We start from the raw sequence: 4,722 nt of genomic DNA, 5'->3' as shown, positions 1-4,722 counted from the left end.
CACACAGAGCTAATTTTTGGGCGGCCATCGGTCACACGTCACAATGCCGGAGGGACACACACAGCGTGATGAAGCGTCACGGTGGCGGGGGGCGCGCGGCGGGGGCGCGCCGAAAGGCCCGCCGCCACTTTTACGTGGTCGGTTGACCAGGTGAAGGGCTTATTACTTCTTTATTACCACTGACTGCCGCCTGCCTGTGATTGTGGTAATGACAACTCATTTTTAATCCGACGTACAGGAAATGAGCCCCCATTGATTTAGCTCACTGGTCGCTGCGCGCGGCTGGGACGGGTCCTAGCGAGTGCGAAATAATGAATGAATATCGAGGTTGAATGAGTCCTGGCTGGCCAGGGAGGCGGCACGTAGCGCAGTGCGTATGTGCGGCGCGTACCGGCGCCGCCCGGCGGCCCTGTTCATTTCTTGTCGATACCATATCTCTCGATAAGGAAGCGCGGCTCCGCCCGTACTCCGTACTGTACTCCGTGCTCCGTACTCAGCCGGTGCGTACAGCGGCCCCTGGCGGCCCCTGGTCAACGTCATGTTTACGATGCCTTTCATGTCCCGCTAATACGGCCGCTCTGCACTCGTTGGAAATAACTCTGCGGGTATTTAGCTCGGAAGAATGCAAATAAAGGGCTAATGAAGACAAAGGAAGTGGGGTACAGGCGCGTCTGAAAGCACCGGCCACTCGTCCCGTGGCCTTTTAGGGTGCGCCAGTTAGTTGACGTTAGTCGGGGTCCTGGTTACCCGCGGGGGTTGGCCGGGTTGGCCACCGGCGGAGACGAGACTCGGCCGCTTTACCCAGTCCACTAACTGACGTATGTTTCGGACAGTCATTGCCCGGGCGGGCCGCATGAGCTGGCATGTCTGGGGGAACAAGCCCACCTGGAGCAGGTGATGACCTCGGGGCAGGTCGCCGTCATACTGATAACGCAGCTCTCGGTACGCGGGGTGGTCCAGAGAGTCGGGCTCCTTTAACCACCCCGCGTCAGTAAAACTTCAAAGCCTCGAATCATCCGTTCATGCACAATGTTACAAACATTGATCTCGTCAGTTATGACTTTACCCGCACCCGCTACGCATTGTTAAGATTTCCTCTCATTTTTAAAGAGAATGGCTGCGTGGAAAGGTGGACCTGACGACAAACTGGTGCAATGTGACAACAAATCTCACAAATCTTCCAGCACAGAAGTTTGGGCTTGGTGTGATTGGAATTGGTTACTAATTCGCAGTAATGATTATCTCATTTCCTGTGTATCTATACAAACAGCGTTTCGACACATTTAATACTCCAAAAGATGATCTATAACCTCTTCTTTAACTGTTAACCGATAGCCGAAATTTATTAAAGCGCTCCAAGGAGGTGCGTGGCCCTTTCCGCTCCGACTGGCTGCCGAGTGGCTGCCGACTGGCTGCTTCTGCTTTGTTTCGGTCTTCGGCTCTTTGGAGCGAGCTGGTCGGGGCGGCGCGTCACGGCCGAGCCGCGGGGGGCTATCGGTATGGACCATCACGATGTGCGTGGCCGGCCGGGAGGTGCCACGGAGTGCCGCAGCACGCGGGCGCACGGCGCGCACGCTCTGGCACGCACGCTCTGGCACGCACGACCCGCATCCTGTGACCTGCTCCGTCCTCTAAGTGCCACTGGTAAGGACACGACAGATCGCAGGTGCATCCTTAAACAGAATACTTAGTGTTTTTCGTGTTATTTGTAACGAGGTATATATTTCTGGTCTTGTGACGACGGTCCTCCCCTGCATTGTAAGGCAGCTTACTGTTGAGACGTTGAGTCCCACGTGGGCACATGGTGTCCACGCCTCGCTGGGAAACGCCACCCCGCGCAAAGCTCAAAAAATCAGGAGAAAATCAGACATTGTTTTTACCGCGCAGGGGTTGTGGGTTGTGGTGCTCACTTGGTTTACTCTGAGTACCGACTTTTATAAATGGTCTACATTTACTGCAAAGTTGCCTTTGTAAACACTGCAAAAAGACGTCAAATTTACAGACTCTTGCTTTCCATATGGGAGCCTGCTTTCTGCACTTTGTACTTATTTTTGAATGCGTCACACACGGTTAAAACGAGCCATAGGGTTACCAGAAGATTTCTCCATTTTCCAGGAGAGTTTGAAGAGTCCCAGGGTATGCCCTAGAAACAAGCAATTTAATTTGCTCACGTGGGGTGGGGTATCCGGTTATCCTGTGCCTGCTTCCAGTAGCTCCCATAGGAATAATCACTTCATTTTTGCCGCTCACTGCTTCGCTCCAAGATAACTGGGTTAAAACACAAGGCATAAGCACTTTTCACTTGATTTTTTGCAGGGCGCTTAGAAAATCGAAAAAGGAAGAGTACACAGTTGTCGAGGTGGGGAAACATTCTGCCGACCAGCAGTGACTCTCGGCCGGGCGGGCGGGCCCCTCGGCGGGCCCTGAGCGCGGCGGAGCAGAGTGTCGGCGTCAGCCGGTCGACTGACCATCCCGCGCCGTTGTCATCGGGGAGACGTTGATGTGATGGTGCGGCGAGGATGATGGGAAGACACTCTGGACACACGCGAATGTAAAGGAGAAGGGAGGAGGAGGCCGGGGCAGGCCACGAGCCAGGAGCCAGGGCCAGGGCCGGGCCGGAGCCTGGGCCTCGAGTTCCCCCGAGCCCCGAGCAGGGCGATAATTAACGAGATGACGATGGTGCGCCCCTCCCCTCCCCCTCCTCCTCCTCTTCCTCCTTCACCTGCCCCCGTCCCCTTCTTCTCTATTCCCTCTTCCCACGCTTCCGAACCATTTCTTCGTCCATTTGTTTCAAAGCCGTCACACCGAAGTGGGATTCTGCGACCCACTCTGGTTTGCTGCACAGACCGACACACAGGTCCACCTGTCGGACCTATAATCTATTTTATTTGTGTTTTTATTATTACAAATTTTGATGCGATCTAATTAGTTTTCTGTTGACCAAAATACTAGTCTGTTTGCTAAATCGGCAGTGGGAGTGGGCCTTTGTAAATTTAGCAATTGGTTTGCTACAAAAGCAAAACCTGCTTTTAACAGTGCGTTCCTTTTAAGTTTTGACTGAACTCTCAAGTCGCAGTTTTTTTTGGATTCATTCTCAGTTTGTTTTCCCCTTTCCAACTTATTCCAACTGAAATATGGAGACTCGAGCGCAGGAGCCGCTATCCAGTGCGCTCTCGATGACCGCTCACTAGTCGCAGGCTTGTGCTGGCCGAGGATGGCCGTTCATCTTGTCCCAACGAATGCGCATGACGCGGCTGGAAGTGTTAACACATACTCAGCTCTGCGCGCGGATTTCGCCTTGCTACTATTTTCATCATTTTTCCCTCGTCTTGCGGGCTCTGGCGCTGCAGAGAAGTGAGGAGGAGAGAAAGAGAGAGAAACAGAGGATGAGGGGGGGGAGGAGGGGTGGGGGCAGGACGACCGGTGCCATGCGAACGTTTAGAAAAGTATTAAATTACCCAGCCTACCTCAGAAGTCCTTTCCAAGAGAGTGAAATATCTGTCCCAGGAGAGCTGCGCGTACAAGGTGTACAAGACTTGGGGCCGGCAGCAGCGCAGCACATGTCGGGCGGAGAGGCGGCGGTAGTTACACATAGTGCAGCATCCGAACTCGCTGGACCAACAGGGCAACCAATTACGGGCCTCGTCTTGCATCTCGCTTATCGAGCTCTCATCTCCCTGCCGCTCTGCCCTCCCTCTCGCGCCGCCCTTTGTCCGCAGTGCTCTATGATGTGCCGCGACGCTTTGAAACTCCCTCCCAACGCGTGCCCGAGTCGCGTTCCAGGTCAGGTCGCGGGGGTTGGGTGTTGGCACAAAGATTTAAAGTAAAACACATTTTTGAATCAGGAAGCTGCATATTTTTGATACTGGGTACTTAGGCGGCATGATTATAGCTTTATCTAAGACGCATATTTCATTTTTTTCAGGTTTCCAGCCCAAGGCAGCGCTGTGTAATGGAATCCCAACGCTAACCCCGGCGCGGCGCCGCGGCCCACTGCAGGAGGCCTTTGTTCTGTTTTGGGCGAGAAAGTGAGTACCTGATACTCGGCATAACGAGGTGGGTGGACACCGCAGCCGCACAGCAAGAGAAAGAGAGGGGGGGGGGGCGGAAAAATGGGAAAACTACGCGACGGGGGGCTGCCTTGTATAAGACGACATCACGCACCACGAGGCTCGGTCTGGGAAGCAATGAGGGAGAAAAAGACAATGAAAAGGAAAAAAGAATTATAATTAGGCGAGGGAAAGGGATCTGCTGTTCCACTTATTAAAAATGAAAAGAACGGTACTGCTTTGCATTTAGAAACGAATGCCAAAACTATTTGGCATTGAAAGTGGTCACGAAAGTTTGTGTCGTAGTTTGAGATCAACTTTTTATTAATGAATGACATACCTGGGCCGCGTGCCTCGATCGTGACTCACTTGCGCCACCGCCACCGCATGCACCGCCATGTATCTCTGACATGCTCTTCCGGCTGTCGGACACACAAACTTATGACGAGACGACGGTGACAACCAAAGACATCGTAAAGTGTAACAGCGTGTCGGTCGGAGCCGCAATGAGAGAAAGGGGTCCGAAACCGTATGATGGATCGTTGACCTCTTCTAATAGCGCCGTGTCGTAGGTCCAGTTGCCTATCGACGGGGAATAATGGGCCCCGGAATAAGAGTGAGTGAGTGTGTGTCTGTGTGTGTCCGAGGGATCGCGAGAGAGGGGGGGTGAGGT

The 4,722-nt window shown here is 53.4% G+C and overlaps 1 long non-coding RNA gene across 1 annotated transcript in view; it reads left to right on the top strand.

Annotated features, from left to right (window-relative positions):
* Positions 1 to 4,722, top strand: part of LOC127750844 (uncharacterized) — a 68,460-nt gene that overhangs the window by 12,368 nt on the left and 51,370 nt on the right. Inside the window, exon 2 of the long non-coding RNA XR_008011865.1 lies at positions 3,926 to 4,028. This is a non-coding gene — a long non-coding RNA (uncharacterized LOC127750844). The remainder of the gene's footprint in view (positions 1 to 3,925; positions 4,029 to 4,722) is intronic.

Source organism: Frankliniella occidentalis, unplaced genomic scaffold (assembly GCF_000697945.3).
Source record: "Frankliniella occidentalis isolate FOCC.00 unplaced genomic scaffold, Focc_3.1 Scaffold269, whole genome shotgun sequence".
Lineage (NCBI taxonomy): Eukaryota > Metazoa > Arthropoda > Insecta > Thysanoptera > Thripidae > Frankliniella > Frankliniella occidentalis.
Note: the sequence above shows the minus strand (reverse complement) of the source record. Positions and strands in the feature narration are given on the sequence as shown.